This window comes from Pinus tabuliformis, chromosome 9, assembly GCF_031772625.1.
Source record: "Pinus tabuliformis cultivar Carrire ecotype Pingquan chromosome 9, CPIR1, whole genome shotgun sequence".
NCBI classification, from domain to species: domain Eukaryota; kingdom Viridiplantae; phylum Streptophyta; class Pinopsida; order Pinales; family Pinaceae; genus Pinus; species Pinus tabuliformis.
Genome location: NC_142307.1, coordinates 959,242,099 through 959,263,908, shown reverse-complemented (window position 1 = coordinate 959,263,908; position 21,810 = coordinate 959,242,099). Strand labels below are relative to the sequence as shown.

General features: G+C 38.5%; 1 pseudogene across 1 annotated transcript in view; it reads right to left on the bottom strand.

The window, feature by feature from the left end:
• Positions 1-21,810, bottom strand: part of LOC149151913 (calmodulin-interacting protein 111-like) — a 122,077-nt pseudogene that overhangs the window by 30,781 nt on the left and 69,486 nt on the right. The window contains exon 5 of the transcript XR_016263289.1: positions 2,400-2,607. The product of XR_016263289.1 is annotated as a calmodulin-interacting protein 111-like (transcript). The remainder of the gene's footprint in view (positions 1-2,399; positions 2,608-21,810) is intronic.

Here is a 21,810-nt window from a genome sequence, read left to right as displayed (position 1 = left end):
CCTCTTCGCCACACTAAGAGTTTCAACTTCAACTTCAAACCCTGCTACTTCCAAGAGCACCTAGTGAGAAGCAATATTTGTCAAGCAAAAACTCAAGGGTTATAATGGCTAGTTGACTTTGTCTTCCTTGACATTTTTAGCTTTCAAGCTTCATGAATTGTCTAAATCTTTGATTTCCAAGCTCCTTTAGATTTGAAATCTCAATACATGACTTTGTCTACGAGGTTTTACCAATGCCTAGATGAAAATCTGGAGGACAAGTGGATAAACAAGGATTATCCACTCGGGACCCCCTACTAAATTTTCATTACAGTTTGGTTGTCCTTGGTCATAGTTTCTTTTGGATAGCCTTTGTGGTTCAATCATGTTGAATTATACCATGAGACACTTCAAAGGAAGGTTAGGAAAAGGTATATAACTAGTGCGTTCAATTTAAAGAATGCTTTTCATGGTTGTCAAAGTGGACCTCTAAATTCTTAATTCACTAAAGTTGGCAAAGGAAAAGATACATTTTGATGTACATGATTAACCTTTATCATTACTATTAGAGAATTGGTTGTTCAAAGTGAAAAATGTATTTCTTGTAGAGCCTCATATAACTTGAAAACATGGTGGAGCATTTCTATCTTTTAGTATGAGCTTGAAAGGTTCTAATTCAACTTGATAGTAAGGGACTTCGAGTTTGCAAAAAGTTTGTGAGCACAAACCTTGCTCTACATCCATGTGGAACATATTGTATTTTCATAATATTTCCTTTTCCATAATGTCTCATAGTAGCCTCAAAGAAAAAATAAACTTTTTCAGGGTTTCCTTTTTTCCTCCAGTTTAATGCAAACGAATGTAATAAAAGCTGCAATTGCTAGTGGGCTTAGTGTTTTCTAACATTTAATAATGATGTATATGGATACATTTTACTCCTTATCCCCTAAATGAGATCTAGTCTTCTCAATTTAGCCTAAACTTTGAAAGGTTTCTTTCTTTCAGAAGTTGTTGATTGTCTAGGAGGAGAAATTAAAAGGTGGGAAGTTTGAAGATTTGACAACCCCAAATCTGTGTTTGTCAGTTTCTTCCTTTCAACCTTTATTACCCTGCACAATATGCATGCACTTGGAGAAGACTTCTTGTGTTTTTTGAAGCATCCAATGCAGCACCATTGTGAAAATTCAGCATTCTTGTGACAATTTATGGAACTCTACAAATTAGTGAGGCTATCCTAAGTTAGGCACAGAATCTTTAATATTTCCCATAGCTCAACAACTATGGACATAAAACCAAGTTAACACCATTACTTGCATCAGAGGTAAGGCCAATGTACAAGTCATAGATCATCTATACAGATTAGAAATTCATTGTTTGTGGTTCTTGGCCAAAGTAAATAGATCTCATACTCACAGTTTAGCAAGGAAGAATGTATATACTAAACTTTGATTGCTTTATGATCTTTATTAAAACTTTTTAAGTTCCAATTCTGATTAAAAAATGGAAGCATATAACCTATCAATCTAGCTTCCAACAATTCGGAAAACAGGAGCAACAAACGAAGAATCGTTAACAAGAGGCCTATAATTTTAAATTGTGAATTGATGAGACATTTCCATTGCAGTGGCTTGTTACATGATCAAGCTCACACAAGCATTATTCATCTTTATTAATAAGATGAAAACAATTCTCCAAGTAACATGAACATTCTCGAAGTAATATGAAATGAATTCTTCAAGTTTGATATCGCTATGATGTAGATCACAAACTTGTGTGGCCATTGAATTCTCCAAGTAATGAGACAATTCCCAACTACCAGGTTCAACATAATATATATTAATGTTTCAGTTTGGAGATATTTGGTACAAGGACAATACAGAAGAATGCTCAAAATAATAGGAAAGAGTACGATATCCTTGAAGCATGATCAAGCAAAAAAGTTGCATTGAATATATCGAGTGCTTCAACAAAAAACTTAATATACTAACATATAATAAACATAAAAGGAAGAAAACAATATAATAAGACATTCCACTCTACATGTTAAACATATTATTTCATTAGATTATATCTGAAAATTTTGGTGGCTATATTAATCTTGTTATGTTAAAGAAAAGCTAGTTTGCAGCATTTATCATTGTAGAATTTGTAAGAATACAAATATATTATGCTTTTGATAAAGTAACAATTTACTATGATGCAATGCATTCAACTACTTAACATGAGATGGAATTTTTTATAATGTCAATTTCGAGTTGAAATTCATTCAACACTACATTTCTAAACATGTTTGATTTTGATACGCATCCCCATTAAATTTTCAAATATAGGTCATATCCTATCAACTTTATTCCTATTAGTGACAAAAAGAAAGAGAAAACATGTTACTCTCCATTAAAGAACTCAAAAGAATTTCATACCAATTTCAAATTCACGATCCAATCGTCCTGGTCGTCTCAATGCAGGATCAATGGATTCAGGACGATTTGTTGCTGCTATCAGAAGAATTCGATGGTTTTTATTTACTCCATCTATCAAGGCCAACAATGCTGCCACCATCCGTTGTGACAGCTCTTCACCTCCATCCTTGCGTGTTGGGGCAATTGCATCCAATTCATCTATAAACACCTGTAGAAGTGTGTTGTTATCTTCAATGATATAACAAAATAATAATAAAAAATCCAAAAATGACAAGGTTTGCATAGAGTCAATCCTAGCCAAATAGAAATTTGAAAATATTTATGCCATTCATCTAACAATGTCACATAAACGAAACTTTTAACCAAATGTTCTCCAGTATTAATGAAATCAAAACTCAAATTTTCTAGCCAGAAATAGCACTATTTTGGTTGTGTTACCTCCTAGGTTCTCACTTGGTGTAACTATCCACTTAGACAAACTATCCACTGCAATCTCGATACTCTTGTTTTTCTCTCTTTAGGCCAAATTAGGTTCTAGTCAAAGAGGGTATCTCTTAGTAAACTAAACTCAAAAGTTGTACTGTTGAGAGGCCAAGGAGCTCATTTTTAATGTTGATCTAGGGTTTTAAATTAGCAATCAAATTTCAGACCTGAACCAGATTTAAATAGCCTTTTTCGAATTTATAAAATAGTAGAAACAAGGCTACAATTAGCAAATCGAACTAGGTTTTGGCACCAGAAATAAAAGATTTGCATTTATATTCGACAAGTCAAATTTTGGATGATTATTTGAAGTTCAAATGACTTGAAATGAAATCTGTTTTAAGAGTTCTACTTGCTGTAATTTTCAAATTGCCTAAAAAAAAAAAAATTGATTTATTTGTGGTTTTGTTTGGTTGGGAGAGAAACACAGTCCATTAATCCATTTAGGTGTATGGGGTCAAGTTAGCCTTTTTAGAGGGTTTTTCTTATGAAACATTTGGGACATTGACCACCACGGACGTGTATCAACAGCAGCCTTATTTGGTGACTAAAAATCACATATTTGAAGGAGCAAAGGGTCTATGAAAGATCCACTTTCAAATCAACACTAGGGTGGCCCTTGCCTAAAGATTCTAACAAATGTAATAACTCTACTAATGTCAAAAGCACAAGTTTTTCTCTTTAAAACAAATGAAAAAAGAAAAAAAAATTAACAAGTAGGATCTATCACACACAACCTTTTCGAATGTAGCAAGATCACTCCTATATGGCCCTTGAGTTGACTTTGGCATACACAAATAAGCGATTCCAATAGTGCACCAAGTACAATTTGCCTCATATAATAAAAAAGCATGACCATCTCCACATAAGCTTGAACAAGAGACAAGAACAGTTTTATCCAAAAGCTAGAGGACATTGAGATACCAGGTGCGGTGGTGGAAATACTGAGAAGGGAGGTGAATCAGTATTTCATTACTTCTAACAATATTTTTACTTAAATAATCTTGAAAAATTGAATTCACGTCATGTAATATCCCCAGCCTCTATCCAAGCAACACCATGTAACTTCAACCAAAATCATCAGCAATATTCCCCATTTTTCTGTGGATGCATATAATCTGGGTTCTACTCACTACGTATCCATAACCCAACTTTCATTATTTAATTTATTGTTATTCTTGTGGAAGCATAGTAATCCATAATTTTCAACATTAAACCCCAGCCCACAGCCGGAGCCCTTGAATCCTGGGAGTTAACCCTATCCCAATTCCATTAAATGTACAACTACAATTAATTGCATACCCAATACTCAACCTGCAAATAATGATGCATAACAGAATTAATAAAGCAATAATTACGTTATTTCTAACCCCAACTAAAGCCTTCAGCCAAGCAGCATACAATTATAAACACCACATAATTATAATGCATTGCAGGGCACTAGATAATTATAATAGAACAGTACACCTGATATCAGCCATTACTGGCACTTAAACACATAATCCCTAAGGCTTGGGTTTATAGCAAAACCATGGCACATAAACACACAAATTCATAGGTAAATAAATATATACATTCAAAAGCATAATTAAATGCACAAAACCCAAAAATAGGGTTTGAAGCTTAACACTGCACATAAGCAGAACATATACGGCACATTACAGAGGAAGAATACTTATCTGAATTAAACGACGTCCAGTTGTGTGTCATGTCCCTTCCCAAATAAATTTGTAACAGGTTTTGGTCTCTCCACAATTTTGCATCAAATTTTGATAAGTAAAAGAACCCAAGCATTTTTGACTTAGGGACTTAGGAAAAAGGAAGGCTGGATTAAATTACTAGTGGAAGGTGGGGGCCACCCACGTGAGAAAACGCACTTGGGCACTTGGGCAATTCGAATTGCCTTGGAGGGGAAATCGTACGACTTGTGGAGGGGCCCACATGAGGGAAAATGAGGCCCACGAAGTTATAAGGAGGAAGAGTTCCTCAATTGAGCATTCATTCATACTTGCACATCAAACTCACTTGTGCTTGCTCGCGCTGCTTAGCCGAGCCAACTGGTTGTTTAGCCACGAGTCTCTCAGGTGGGAGATTCAACCTTACCTTCGGGGGACTACAAGTGCCACCCTAGGAAGGCATTTTCAGATTACTTTGAGGAGCACCAAGGAAGATTTGTGGCCATTCCACTCAACCCACAGACCAGTAGAGCCTATTCCTGGATCACACAGAGAGGGATACACGCAGTTGTGACTGGGGGTTCATCCAAGCAGCACTTGCCGGAGAAACTTGGGGAGTTGGAGTACATCAGAAGACGAGCTTTTGGGAGGATTTTTGGAGCAACGGGTTGTTGCATTTGTGCAATTCGAATTAGAGCCTTGGAGGACGGCATAGAGGGCCAGACTGGGCTCACGTGGGAGTTGAGGGAGAGAGCTACAGTGTTGGGATTAGTTGGGAGAAGGGTGGAAATCCATAGGGGACAGCATCTCAGTGATTGGGGCAGATTTGGGAGAGATTTCCCAGCACATTTTAGACAAGCCGAGTTCACTAGCAAAGGAGGAGGAGGACATGCTCCTTGGGGGTTGATTTTAATTTTTCAGGGGTCTGAAGTTTGAACTAGGCCAAACCCTTCCTCGGTTTTGGTTGAGGACCCAGGAGCTGAAGTTTCATAATTTTGTGAGCAAGGGAAGCAGGGGTTTCAGCACATCCTTTCCAGCAGGCAGTGCAGTTTTTGGGCAACGTGGATCACTTCTGGAGCAGCATTTGGGCAGGCCCTCAAATCATCATTTGCTCACCTGGGTTTTGTCATGCTTGTCCTTGGAGACAAGCCCAGGTACACCGCTCCATTCACTGTTGTATTTGCTCCATGAGGATTTAATAAAATAGCTCAGAAGTTCTCTATTTCCAGCGTTTTCATGGGTGTATATAGATTGCATCTCATTTCTGGATATTGGTTGTCTGTTTGCTTTGTTTATCACTGAATTTCCTAGTTAGGAACATTACATTATGGCCTCTCCACATTCCAATTAGCCATAGACCTAGTCATTCATAAGCTCAACCATTGGGTCACCCCTACACTGGGGCGACAACTCCAAATGCAACAGTAACTGAAAGTATCCACACATCCATGGCCAACGTGCCAACCCAACAGACATGTTGCTCCAGGGCTCCATGCACCCTGCAGGCTAATTTCCCAAGGTGCCAACCGAACAGCTACGCTGCTCCAAGGCTCTAGGCACCTCGGCCAGGCCATAAACCGTCACGAGTTCCCACCAAAACTCCATGGCTGCCAAGCCATAAACAGGGTCGACAAACCCTTGGAGCACCAAGCTCTTAAAGCGAGAATAGGGGCTCACATCATAAACAAGATGCATCCATATAGTATGGTTATCTTAATAACTATGCCTTGGCCAGTCCAAAGTCCAACCCCGGGACTCACTGGCCATCTCAAAGTCCACCCCAGGGCTCGCTGACAAATCCTTCCTCCAACCATCCCCAGCTGAATGAATCCCTTTACAAGTAAAACATAGCCTTTTATAACTGCATGGCCCTAACTAGCCAACTGGAACCACGTGGGCCCCAGGGTGCACTTTTCAACGAAAGAACACAATTATTGTCTCTTTCTATAGAATTGCACCACCCAGACTCTTTTTATGGAGTGGGCTCCACAGCCAACCTTATTTAAATGTTATTATAATATTTAATTAAAACCTAATTACAAATCCAGGCCCTAAGGCCTCATAGCTTTTACAAGCATATCCATCTAGGCACGTTGGCCCCACAATCTATTTAATTTGGTTACATGGGCACACAAGCCTCATAACGCCGTTCTAGCTTACCAACCTAAATAATAATATTTAATTACATCATAAATGACGAGGGTATTACATTCTTCCCCCCTTATTTTATGCACTATCCTTAGTGCATGATATATCCACAATCTGATTTTGCTGATGCAAAATGACTTGAGCTCCCACTCTATAGTTGCAAGTCCATGTCCTCATACATGGTTTCAGCCTGGAGCATCCTCCACACATCCAGTGCTAACCACACACCAGCAGGATCTGGAGGTCCATGCCCCACGCTAACGAGCGTGCACTTCCAGCACCACCAACATTATACCTAGAGGACATCAAAATAGAATTAACATGAGCAACAATCAACCTTGATTCATATAGACATGTTCTTATTTCAAGAAGACTCGGCATCACTCATGCATGCAAGCATTTAGCTCAATACACAACATAATTATGCAATTTTCCTGCAATGTGGCAATGATGCGAAAAGTCATGCCATGCTGGCATTGTTGTGCTTCAACCAAGAAGCATTGTCCATGCATGCCAACAATGTATACCATCCCTGTATACAATTTATGTATGTACTCATGCATATAATTGTTGATTTCTGGTAGCATCGAATGTGCTCTAAGTCTCAAATTTTGCAAGGAGGCTTAGACATATGTATTCCACAATATCCAGAAATCGTTTTGTGAAATTCCACCCGGAAACAGTTTTATTAAAATAATTAATTATTTTTAATGGGACCCTAAGTCTAAACTTAGGAAATTAAAATAATTGATGGGTATTAATCTAAATTGTGGGTTTAACTTCTAGAAGAAGACGAAGATCGAGTCCAAATTATCTGAGCCATTGATTAGAATATAATCTGGGTCGTTGGTTCTCAACTGAAAGATTATAAGGACATCGTGGGGCATTTGGAAAATACACCAGAGGCAGAGACTCACTTACCTGAGTAAGATCGATTTTCTCACTGGTCGAAGTTCTGCAAGAGAAAATCGAATCAAAGGAAGAGTTGTAGGTGAGAAGGAGAGAGAGAGAAGGTATCAGCGTCAGCCTGAAGGTCAGGAGTAGAAGACGCAGAGCAGAGGGAGGACAGCGCAAAGGTTGTGACGCAGAGGAGGGACAGCGCAGAGACAATGTGACTTTGGGACTGCGCAGTTCTCACGCAGGGGCTGGCGCAGTTAGACACAAAGGGGGCAGCAGGGTCTCTCCTGGATCAAAAACTCGTCGAGAAGTGTCTGTAAAATTTCTCACATAGAATCCTCTTCTATTCTACTAGTTGTATCTTGTACATGAGATTTTTGCTGAAGAGTAATAAAGAAACCCTCATCTGCTGCACCGGTTTTCCCACATTGGGTTTTTCCAGGGACAATTGTCCAAAAATAACTGTCATCGTAGTTATACTTGTGCTAGTATTTTTCTTTGCATTCACTTTCCGCAATATTTTAATTGTGAAGGTTGCAGTAGAATTTATTTTGATATTTGTTGTAGAAACACTATGAATAACTTATTTCTAAGTTAATAAGTAGAAGAAATAATATTAATCACTGCAGTTGGATTTCTATTTAGAAATTTTCACAATAATCACTCCGCGGTCTTACTTACTACTTTTTTTATATACAATTCCTACACGCAATGATTAGTTAATATGCTCAACTGGCATAATTGTTGTAGAGCTTTTCTTGCCACCTGATTGCCCAAAATATTTGCAATCTATTAAAATCATTTCGAGCTTCCCTTGGCTCTAATTCTTGGTGTTTTTGTTCAAGTTCAAGCATTTGCCTCTCCAAATCCCTACCATGCTACCTATTTTCTTCATGGTAGTGATTAATCAAAGCTTTAACTTCTAATCGAACTTTATTCAAATCCATTGCCAAAGTTGTACCAAACAAGTTATGACCTACGGCATAGCCTATCATTAATTTTTTTCATACACCTGCATGGTCCTGTGACTTGTCAAGAGCATGTCAGAAGGCCTGTCACAATATGCATATAAAACTTGTCATGACCTGTCAAAGGTCTGCGTTAACCTGTGACATACCTATTGTTGAGAAATCAAGAGGCTTACAATTTAGATTAGATTTCTCTTTCCTTGATAATTGTTTGTGAAGTTTGTTGGCCTTTTATTAATCTTTATTATGTTCTTTCATCAAACAATTACCAAAACATAAACATGAAGATCACAAGAAAACAATGAATATAAGATATAGACTCCAAGGCAAAACCCCTTCAAGAGGAAAACCCAGAAAAAATTTCTTCTTATAGAATCAGATCAAAGTGAGATATCCAAGACCCAAGACTCCAACCTTCTAGACACCAAGTCAAACCCTCCCTCTGCATAGCAAATCCATCAATAGCAAGAGACCAGCAACAAATCTTCAGTAAGACATGTGATGGGGAAGAACTTCCACAAACCCTTCTTCAATTTCAGACTTCGGCCCTCCTACTTCAGCAAAATTTCATAACCAATCCAGCGAAATTGTGTGTGTCCAAATGAGCTCAAATCATCCTCTATTATATTGCCTAGAGGGTTGCAAGTAGACATGTATTATGGGGCATGACCGACTTGGCATCTAAAGGAAATTTTGACCCAAATTACATATTTAAAATTACTTTTCCAGACTCTAAATAAGCCTTTGACTTTGACCGATACAAATAATAATAAGCAAGAAGAACATGCTTTAATAAAATAATGATTTTGACTTGAGCAAGAAACCCATGCTTGAAAAATAATTTTTTCTTTTTCTTCCTTTATTTTACATAAAATATACAATGACAAAAGTACAAAGATAATTATGAAGATCGAACCTAGTTACATTTTCTAACACCTGTTACCATCTTGTGATAATGCCTATCAAAACCTCATATAACCTGTCAACCACTTATGACCGATCTATCAATAGCATCCTGCCAGTCCTACTTATGCCATCTGAATCCCCGTAACAAACCAATACAAGATTTTGCTACAAAGTTGTTTTTGCTTGTCAGCATCCTTGTGACAACTTGGTATAGCTTTTCATTAACTAGTTACCACTTGTGACAAATCTGCCATAGTGTTGTAAGGAACTTGTTGTACCTGGAATATATGTGTTATTCCCAGCTATGAAACAATCATACCATCTGTATCCCTACGACAAAATATGCCTACATTCACTACATAAGGCTCCTACATTCAATTCATGGCAGCCTCATCATCTGTCGTTCCTATATGCAATTTTTGTCATGTTCTATCACAATCATGTATATGAACTTGCTTCGCATCCAAGTTGTTGCTTTTCCAATGCTTATCCTGTGTCAATGCACAACTATACTTCATTTACCTCAGAACACCAACAACATTCTGACTAGTATATTTACCTAAACCTTGTGACAGCTAATAATAATTTTGTGCTCATAAAATAAACAATCGATTCACAAATATTTTGGTCTTACAAATTCACTTCACATACCCATGCATCCCAATACACAAGAATAAACTATGTACCTAAATTGATACGTATCTTGTAAGAGTCGATGGAATGTTGACTCCACAGCTATCTGAGCCATAAGCCATAGCCACCAAGGTTCTCAAACCATGATGCATCGAGTCAAGTGTGATTCGTTGAATAATCACACCTCCATCAGTGTCAGAGTCCACTCCAGGGCTCACTGACTAATTTAACCACTAAATCATCCACTTTTTATGCAAATGCATTAATCACATTGTCTAGTTTCTCTTGGTCTTCCAAGTTTAGGTATCCCCTTCACTGACTAACAGTCCCTTAGGTGATCCATCTTACCAAGGCCTTCACGGAAGTCGAAAGCATAAACCTACAAGGCATGTGCTCCATATGGTCTTTATCCTAAGATATGCAATACCAACAATACAACAACATTGGTCAAATTCCAAACATATATTGCATTTATACTACAACATACTGTTGTCAAACACATGCTCATTCGACATGCACAGATTTGCATAAACTGCACACAAATTTATATATCATATTCAATTTCATAAGTCCATTAACAAGGGGAAGGTTTAAAATAAATCCCGTCACCATTATAGTCATCATGACCCTGTGTAACTTTTTGTTCAATATTTCCTGCCCAATTCCTTTTCTGGGTCCACCATCATTTCCTACTAGTCAATAGCTTTATAATGACTATTTACTTGCCAATTTCTTATTCTTAGGCTGAAAAATATGCCCCTCTTTCGGTTGATCACTAACCATTAGAGGCATACGGAATGCTTTACCCACTCAGAAATTCTTCCTTACTCCGATCTGTATTCTTCCAGACCCCATGGAGGTAATTTAGTTTAGTCCAGTGTTGCACGAAGCGCCCCCCCCCCCCCCCCCCCCCCGGCGGATCCAAGCCCCGAAGCGCGTCCCGTACGGAAGCGCCTAGGAAGCGTGGCCCGAAGCGGCGCTTCCTGTTTTTAGCCGCTTCTTGGAATTTTGGAAGTGCGGTACGGAAGCGCCGCTTCCAGGCCTCCGAAGCGCGCTTCGTACAGCGCTTCGGAGGAGGAAGCGTATGCTTCCCGTACGCTTCCATACACTTCGGAAAGCAGGTCGCGCGCAAGACAAAAAAACAAATTTTTTTTTAATTTTTTTTTAATTTATGTTAACTTAACATAAAGGGGGTGGGTTAGGGTGAGGTTAGAGTGAGATTAAGGTGAGGAATGAAAAGAATAAAGCTCCCATTCATTCCTCATTTTCTCACTTTGAGTTTATGAGAGTTGGAGAAGAGAAGAGAGGAGAGGAGAAGAGAAGAGAGGAAAGGAGAGGAGAAGAGATGAGAGCTTGGAGGAGTGAAGGAGGAGGAGCTAGGAGAAGGAGGAGGAGCTTGGAGCAAGAGCTTGGAGGACTTCATCTACAAGAGCTAAAGAGGTAAGTTCAAACCCCAAACTCCCTTATTTTTTTGACAATTTTTTTGTATTTTTCTCCTCCCTCTCCTACTCTTTCCCATTGTTTCTACTTGCTCCTTTACTTACAGGTTGTCCACCACCTATATCCATATTCCAAGATGGTGTTCTTTTGGCTTCTATGTATCATTCCACTCTTGGTTTTAATGATGGCAAGGGGGAATAGAAATAGAAGAGATGAAACACAAGAGGACAGTGGTCCCAATATGAGTGACCCAATGTATGATGAGGAGGAAGGGTTTGAAGAGGAAGGGGATGAACCTGAAGAGGACACTGAAACACAAGATGGGAAAGCTACATCAACACCCTTGTGGAACTATGTGACCAAACTTGATGGGGGAAAGGGTGGTGGATCTTACAAATTTGTGTGCCCTCATGGTTGTCATGAAGGAAAACCATATTGTGGTTCATATACCCGTTTGAGGAGGCATCTTTGTGGGGTGATGGACAGTGATGAAAAAAGGGTCCTGTGGGGGTACAAATTTGCCCAAACATTTCAACTAAAGAAAGAAGAAAATACATCCAAATAGAGATGGCTGCACAACAAAAAAACAAGAAACAAAGAACTCATTCTGAATCAAGTGCAACCTCTAAATTTGGTAGCTGCTCATCTCCTCATGGTACTTCTGCAAGCTCTGGAGGTAGAAGAACAATAGGGGATTTCCTTAATGTTGCTGGGAGGGATGATGTGGATGGAAAGATAGTCCGTTTTCTTTGTGCTTGCGGTGTACCATTCAATGTGCTTCGCTCTCCCTATTGGCATGAAATGGTAAAGGCCATCAATGAAGCCCCAAAAGGATACAAGGCCCCCAACTATGAGAAAGCTAGAACAGTGTTATTAGAAAGAGAAAAAGCTAAGGTTCAAAGAGCTTTGACACGTTTTACAAATGAGTGGGTAGATTCTGGGGTATCCATTGTATCAGATGGATGGACAAATATTACAAACCAACATTTGATAAATGTTCTTGGTGTTTCTTCTAGTGGTGCAGTATTTATTACATGTCATGACTCCTCCTCCATCACTGCATCTGCACAAAACATTGCAGATCTCCTATTGAAATCAATCAAAGATGTTGGTCTGAATAATGTGGTTCAAGTGATCACAGATAATGCAGCAAATTGTAAGGCAACAGGAAAAATTATTGAGCGTACTCATCCACACATCTTTTGGTCTGGGTGCCTGGTTCACACATTGAACCTTTTGATGCATGATATTGTGAAGCACAAAGAATGTGGGTGGATTACTGAGCTTTACAGGAGAGGGAAGCAGCTCACTAAATTCATCACAGGGCATACAAGGGTAAACTACTTCTATGGCACTTACTCCAAGTTGCAGTTGCTTAAAATTGCAAAGACAAGATTTGCTAGTTATTACCTCACCTTTAGGCGGCTAGTGAAGGTGAGACAAGCTTTAACTAATCTGGTGTGTGCTGAAACATGGGATGAAATTAACACTGACAGAGATGGTGCTAATGCAGTCAAGGACACTATTCTTGACAGTTACTTTTGGTCACAGGTTAAATATGTTTTGCAATTCACCAAACCAATTTAATACATGATCAAGTTTGCAGATTCAGATCGACCAGTAATTGGGGAGGTGTATGAGCAAATGGATAGCATGTTGGGGCAGATTAAAGACATTGTTGAGCCTAGAGATACCACCTTGTACAATTATATTCGTGTAGAGGTGCAAAACCGATGGGAAATGCTAAATGTTCCATTGCATGCATTAGCATATGTTTTAACACCTAAATACTATCATCCATCATGGCTTTCAACACCAGCACCGGGGGGGGGAAGCAGGAGAAAACCACACCAAGATCAAGAGGTTCACAAAAAATATATGGCTACATTGAGTAAATTAATCCCTGATGAGGAGGAGGCTGCATTGGTACGGAGATAGGTGAGCAACTATACGCTTAACACTGGTCCATTTGGGAGCATGCATGCAATTAAAGATCGAGAGACTTTTTCTTCTCTCGAGTGGTGGAACATGCATGGAGGGGGTACTCCACTTCTACAGGCTTTGGCATTGCGGGTGCTATCACAGGTGGTAAACACTTCTTCTGCAGAGAGGTGTTGGAGCTCTTATTCTTTCATCCACAGTGTTAAAAGGAACAGGTTGAGTTTAGACCGGGCAGAGAGCTTGGTTTATGTTCATTACAACTTGCGATTGTTGTCCCATTACTGTGAAGATGCAAAGTCTAATAAAGACATGTTGATTTGGGACAAGAATCCAGAGAAGCCCAATTTGGAGGATGGAGTATTGCGATTAGAGCAATTAGAGGATGCTCTTATCCAGGTATGTCCATTGTGGTATGAATTTTCCAATTTTTCCTTATAAAGCATTTCTCTATTTCATTTTTTTAATTTTTTTGTTAACTAGTGTTTTTTTTTTGGCATGAATTTTTTGAGCGATTACAGGATGATGATGATCGTGTTGATATGCCACCCCCACCCCCATCTGGTCCCTTGGTTCCTAGGTTCCATGGTTCAACACCAACAGCAGGGGGTTCTTCTTCATCAGTTTCAGTGCCACTTCCACAACTTCCACCGGCACCATCTTCTTCATTGCCACCACGTGGAGGCCCCCGCCCGCCGACACGTTCTGTTCGTGGTGGAAGGAGGAGAGATTAGTAGATATATTCACAGTCTACTACTTTTTGTCATAGATTACTCATTAGACTTGTAGGCTTGTGAATTTGAATTTTGAACCTTTTTTGTCTTGGCGGTGACCAAGTGACATATTTTGTAAACATTATTATTTGAATTTTGGACATGACAAATGTTGACAGTTGCTCACTTGCTAGATAAATCATAATATGCTCTATGTTTTATGTTTTATAATATGCTTAAATGTTTTATGTTTTATAATATGCTTAAAAATTTGATGTATGTTTGTAATAGCTAGAATATAGATGATTGTTGTACATACTCGTAACTACAATGGAATCATGGATGCCATATCTATCTTGATTTATGCAAAAATATGCATGTTTTCATGTCTTCTACAATTAATTTGCTATTTGGGATGTTTGTTTTGAGTATAAATGCAAAAAAATATAAAAAAATATATATATATATATAGCAGACGCTTCCGCGGACGCTTCGCTTCCTAGATTTTTGGAAAATGACGCTTCCGCTTCCAAAAAACGCTTCCGCTTCGCTCCCGCTTCGTGCAACATTGGTTTAGTCGCTTCTCTTTCTTACATGGCTAGCAAGCCAGCTCGCCTTCTAGGCATAGGCCCCATTATATATATATATATATATATATATATAAACCATGTGGAACCTTGCCACTCATGGTTTCGACCATGCAACCACCATATACAAAAGTAATGCGGGCCCCATGTGCTCCATAGTGTCATGCCATTCTGCGGTCCACCTTTCATCCATGCAGCATTCTAGTATTAAAAATATATATGATCCATCGTCCTGCATGGGCCCAACACCAACATGTCACACTACCATAATCTTAAGACAACCAGAAATATGTATATATATAACAATATGGGCCCTACCATTTGCAAACCTTTAAAATATATTACTATAATACTATATTACTATATAATTATATATTATTTATATAACAATAATATATTATTATACAAACCTTAAAACATAATATTATTTGTATATCACACACACACACACATATATATAGATATATCATTAAAATAGGGTGGATATCCATGGCCCCTCCATAATCATTGCACCCACCTTTTTTAACATATGAACATACATTGTAAAATAGTGCAGGAACTCCCATGGGGACTCCACTTTGAATCCTCGATGCACACCTGAGTTCACCATCACATGCCCACTATATGTGGCATTGAATATAAACAAAGAATTCAACATATATAAAAGATATAACATATGTGTTTAATTTGACCAAATGAATAAAACATCCCACGCCACATTTCGCAGGCCCCTCCTATCAGGTCCTCTATGCCCTCATGGCGGTTGACTACAACTGACCCCACCAACCACATGCTCAATCAATCGACGAATGGGGAATACAAATCGAGCAGTGGAGACGCCTTCGAGTCCAACACTTGCGCAGACGTTAGTGCCAAGTTGCTGTCGGAAAGATCTGACGGCCAAGATCATGTCAATCCAACGGTTGATCTCACCTTCAAGTGACAACTTGCAAGCCTGATAATGGCCCTCCTCCGACCTGATCTTGGTTCCACTACCTCAACAAGGTTCCACTTCGGCGTCGACAATCGATCCTCGTGACCTTTCTCCCACACCCATGGGTCATGGGTTGTGGTCTGCCCATGAGGCTTCGCACAACCACCAACCACCAGCCTTCATGAGTTGTGGCTATTCTTCGCATCCCTGTGGCTTGGCCACCCTGCAAATATCTCGTTGTCTTCACATCCAACCTAACGCTCTCGGCAGGTTTCTCGCCACCTTCAATCAAATAACAATTCAGTGTTATCGCCTACAGGAGAATAACGCTCCATTGTCCCTATTGTTCTCAACAATGATTGTATCATAAAAATGCATGGCGCAAATAATAATCTTCCTTATCCAAAAGCAAACTCGTCCATGTGCTTCTTATCAACCGAGTTACCAATCCTTCAACCTCTCTTTCTTACTATACATTTTCATCTTTTTTCTTTTATTTAATTGGTCCCTCCTTGCTTTTTATTTTCCTTTTTGCAAGGGACTTGAGGAATTTGGGCTTTATAGCAAGGTAGCATGGCGCATGCATATAATATAAAAAGATTGTTGCTTCAACCTCGAACATTTTTTTAGCTTTTTCACTTTATTTAGGTTTTTTCCATACATGGAATTCTCCTTTCTATTTTGGACCTAGCTACACGGCATATGACAAGCCAATCATGAAAGGAGGAACAATGAAAATGCATGGAAATGATGGGAAAATGACAAGGCATGAATTATGGCTATGGAAGTTGAAAATGTAGCGAGCAAGGTCTTTTGGCTTGTGCCTTAGCCAGTGAAGACCTCAAATTGTCCTCATGAGTTAAGACTTCAGTTAGGATGAGATATTTCCAATTTACTGGAATAATCATCAACTTAACACGCATAGATTTGGAGCTTCAATTAAGTGGAGTCTTCATCAGTTTGACTACAGAATGAGGTGGCGGTTAGCAATTCAGTTAGAGCGAGTTAGTCTTAAGTCTTGATTGAAGTAAGAGCGAGTTAGATCTCTAGTGTTGATTGGAGAAAGCACGAGTTAACAACTCCAATGATGATTGGAAGGAGAGAGAGGAACACTCTCAGTTAATTCACTATCAGAGCTCGAGTTCTAAATTAAGGTGGGCCTCCTTGCATGGATCGAAGTTCATCTATAAAGAGAGCACGAAGACACAAGTAAATTATATATTGTTTTGTGCACAAATGTTTGTGAAAGACAGCTCACAAGTTGGTGAGAGAGCCTTGATTGTGGAGAGCAGGAATTGTGTCCTAAGAAATAGGTGGCACAAGTGCACAAGGATTTAGTAGTTAGTTGTGCGCAGGAAAGAGGAGTTGGGGTCCTAAAAAGTAGGATCTAATTTGCACTAAGAAATAGGGCGTGAAGTGCACAAGGAAATAGGAGATCAACACAAGGAATAAGGAGGCCAAGTGCACAAGAAAGGAGGAGCAGAATTGAAGGAAGACAACAGGGTTTGCAAAGCAAGTCAAGGAGGTAGCAAAGGAAGAATTGTGTGCAGGAACCGAGATCAAGTAATGATCAAGGAAGGCCAAAATCAATTGTATCAGTTGAGATTTGTCTGAGAAGTGGAGCACTTTCTCAAGAGAGACAGACTACTTTGTAATAGATTCGATTTCTCCAAGAACAATCAATAAAATAGCCACATCAAGCAAGCAAGTTTTCCCTATTGGGTTTCCTGAGAAAAATAAGTGTCAATTTGTGTGATGTGTTTTTATCTCTGTGTTTTTATTCCGCTGCATATGAATTGTTAAGAAACTTTGTATCTTGGTGAAAGTAAACTAGTTTCAGTTTTCAATTATTCATCTAAGTAGTTGCAGAGTTTCATGGAAATTTAACAAATGACATGCTACACTATAGAAGTCGTATAGTAGCACAACTTGCAACAAAAGGTAACACACTTATCTAGAGGGAAATTTCAAATTATAACCTCGCCATAGTACAACCAAGTAAAAGAAAATAATTTAGTGTGTTATGAAACATTATTAGATTACACAAATGATCGCCACAGTCATGACCCACATACAAAACAATATCATCAAATGTGAGCGAGAGCATAGGACATTCCACCCAACCATAGGCTCTTTATTGCACCAATTCTCTCTACAAAAGTGGTCACGCCAAAACCAAGGATATGAATCTACAAGGGCGAATTTTTCTTATCACTGGCACTGGCTCTAACTCTATTCTCACAACCTAATTCCTAGGTTCACAATCGATATTTACACCTACAACAATCCCAATCGATGGCCCTCTTTCTTCATCAACTTGCACAACACAACGAATGGGATCCCCTTCTCTAGTCAATACTCCCTCAAGATATCCCATTTCCCTCTAGGGTTCCAGCACAAGCTAGCCATGAAATCTCAATGCTTGGAACCCAAGGGTTATCAACTATAGCTAAAGTCCACAATGACAACAATTATCATTCCGTGCAGTCATATTTCTCTCATAATTCATAGTTGTGGTTTTTCATAACCAGTTTATGGTAGGTTGATGGTCATTCTAGCTCAAGGAGTAACACTTTAATTTGCTCAACAAAATAGCAATTCAAGCTCTTCCAACATTTGACAACTTGAATTCCACCATTGAATGATAACTCAAACAGCATGAAGATCAAACCAAAATGGTAGTTCAAATGGATTGGTCACTCAAACCCCTGGTACTCCAAACCCCCTAATAATTTGAACACTTTGTTAATTCGAACTGCCACAAAAAACAATCAAACTCTCTCCCTTACACACATGGCCAAAAAACGCATAAGTAAAATTGCATGTGCATGAGAAACCATGTCTCTTCATGGAAATTATGTGTTTTTCCTCTCTTATCACTAATCAAAAGGATTAAGGAATACTAACTAAACAAGGCTAAAGACTAAGGCTTATTAATAAAATAATATTATATTTCTTTAAGCCCCTTGAAACCCCCAAGTCCCCTTTCATTTCCTTCATGTGGAGTCATAGTCCACCCATTTTTTCTCCTTCTCCTTCCATATCTTGTGATGTATTATTATTTTTAATTATCATTCAATGTACAATTTTACATATTACATCATTTAGCTTTTAGCAATTCATCACATACACATATACATTATGATCTAGGGATCAACATTGGGACATTGGATATTACATTCCACTTCCCTTTGATTTTCCATTGTCCTAGGTGCACATCATCATGATATACAATAATTTTAACATCAAAATGTTAGAACAAATGCGGATATGTCTTCCACATTGCATCTTCCAATGCCCATGTTGCTTCTTCTGGGATGTAGTGGGTCCATTGGATCTTTGCCTATACTATGAATCTATTCCTAAGCACAGTGAACTACTTGTCCAATATGCACACTAAATGTGCGTTGAAGTCTCCTTCTGTTTCCACTCTGTATGTTCATAACAACATCCCCCAAACCCCACCACCCCCTATTGAGAAATCAATAGGGTAGGAATTAGGGTGATTTCTCTTTGCTTGATAGTTGCTTGTGAAGATATGTTGACTTCTTATTGCATTTATTATGTTCTTTTTATCAAACAATTACCAAATCCGTTAACCATGAAGATCACAAAAAAGACAATGAACACAAGATATAGGCACCAAGCCAAGGCAAAACGCCTCCAAGGGGAAAATCCAGTGAAATCTTCTCTTCTTATAGAATCAAATCAAAGTGAGAATTCCAAGACCCAAAATCCAAGACCAAGACCTCCCACAAAACCCTAGTCAACCCTCCTTTAAATCTCTTCCAACAAGTCAAAGTCAACTCAAGTCAACAATAGTCAAAGCCTTCCAAATCTTGTCCAACTTTTGATTTTTGGCCTTCTACAACAAAATTTCTGACTTGCAATACTTCAAAAATATATGGGCCCCTGTAGTAAAAACTCTATTGTGTGAGAGAATTAGGGCAAAAAAACAATCTTTAGACCTTCGCTCTCTCTTTTGACTTCCTTAGACCTTGGCTCTTCTTTCTAGACTTCTTCACTAGTATTTCTCTCTTTTCTTGGCACAAGAATCGAACTTGCTTGCTTGTCCTAAATGAGGTCGAATTGTTCTCTATTTATACATTTCTAGGAGGTTGAGTGGGTCCCAGGCAAGGTCGACTTGGTCTTGTGGGGACAAAATTGATAATTTTGACTCAAAAAAAATCATTCTCCATCTCTTTTCAACGGTCCAAATGGGACTTGACTCAAGTAAAATAATTTGACTTATGAAAAATATTTTTTTGACTCAATAAACCCTAGAATCATGAAGAACATGCTTGACCTAAATAACAATTTGACTTGAGCATGAAACCAATTCTTGAAAAATATTATTTTTTTTCTTCTTTTGCTTTTACACAAGTACAACGATAAATATGAAGACCAAACCTAGTTACATTTTCCAACACTCTCTCTTAACTAGGGAGGAATTCATAATTACACAATTAGTACAAGGATACTCTCAAATTGAAATATTTTCATAAGAAGAGTCAGATTGATAAGCCATCATCAAGCATCAACATCATAACCAGCATTATCAAACTGCAATATAGCAAGGCCTTGACTTGACAACCTCTAACTCTCCACAAGATTAGAGCACAATTCTGGGAGGCATACATATGGACACCAACATCACATCCTCTTCAAGGCACATACCCCATCTAGATGTTCACCAGGTATGTCCTTCCAGGACTATTCTCATATTGGATTCCCAATCCTCAAAGAATATCGGTCCTCCTCGACTATTATTATCTTAAATACCCTGTCAAATACTCAAAGAGTATCAATCCACAAGACTCCTTCCTATCTTGGATTCCCAATTCTCAAGGAGTACTGGTCCTAGATGCTTATCCAATCCTCCATTCTCCCTACCAATGTCTTCACTAGACTTACGGTTGTTAGTCCTAGTCTAGTACATGACATATAGAGAATATAGTGTCCCACATCACTTCCACTCAACCTCATTCCCTCTAAAACAAGGAGTAGATCCCAACTCCCTCTCAACCAAGGAGACACAACCATAAACTTCAGCTTGTCTCATTCATCAACTACTTATTCTTCCTGTGGAGATCTTAGTAGTAGTTGTAGGGCTCCTTATCTCGCATCGTCATATCATTCCTGAGCTTTGACCTTCCTAGATGTTATGGATCCAAACGCTTTCTCAATCTATTTTCGTGATAGGGTTCTTGCCATCAACCTTTTATATCACTTTCTATCAATCATTATTTATAGTAACTTCGTCGTCAAAAGTATCTTGTCAAACTAAACAATGTAGAGTTAATCATAGCTTCCTTTGTCCACCATGGAAAGTAAATTTCTTCGTCATGAAATCCAACATGACCAGCAAGCTATCTCGTGACTTGCTACCTTGTCTGCCTTTATGGTGTACATATTTCTACCATATAAATCCATTAAAAGTGTTGTCCACTCAATCCATGTACTCTTTGAATTGAGTAAAACCAAACCATTGTATATTCAACTGTTTTCTTTCCAATATATATTCCTACAATATGTTCTTCCAAGTAGCCAAATCATATCTCAAACAAATCATCAATATCAGAGTTACCAATTCATGATAACCTCTTGTCAAGATATCAAATTCTTGTTGATTGCTCCCTCTGATGTCAACATCCCTTAGCACGGTCTATATTGCACTAGAGTTCTTCATGCTCTTAAGCTTTCAACCATCAATCAATGTGTTCAAGGAACGAACCAATCAGCACACTTCAATATCATATCCATCAGTCTTTACAGCTCCCTTTGAAGTTATTTGTCTTTCGTTCTTCAAGAGACCATATCGGATGTTGATCAATATCATCATGCTCAACTATCATGCTTTTATGTATTGAGTAATCAACTGGAAAAGTTTTGTTTTACCCAATCTTATCCAAGACATATCATGCTCATGCTACCAAGTATATCACTACATCCAGCACTTCCTACAATGTTTTCTGAAGACATTAATCTACTTTCTAATGAAGAGCCCTTTTACTAAAGATATGCTTACCTCTTCCTTTCATATAGCCATCTATTTGACTTTCTTCTGAACGAGTTGCTTCTTTCCTCG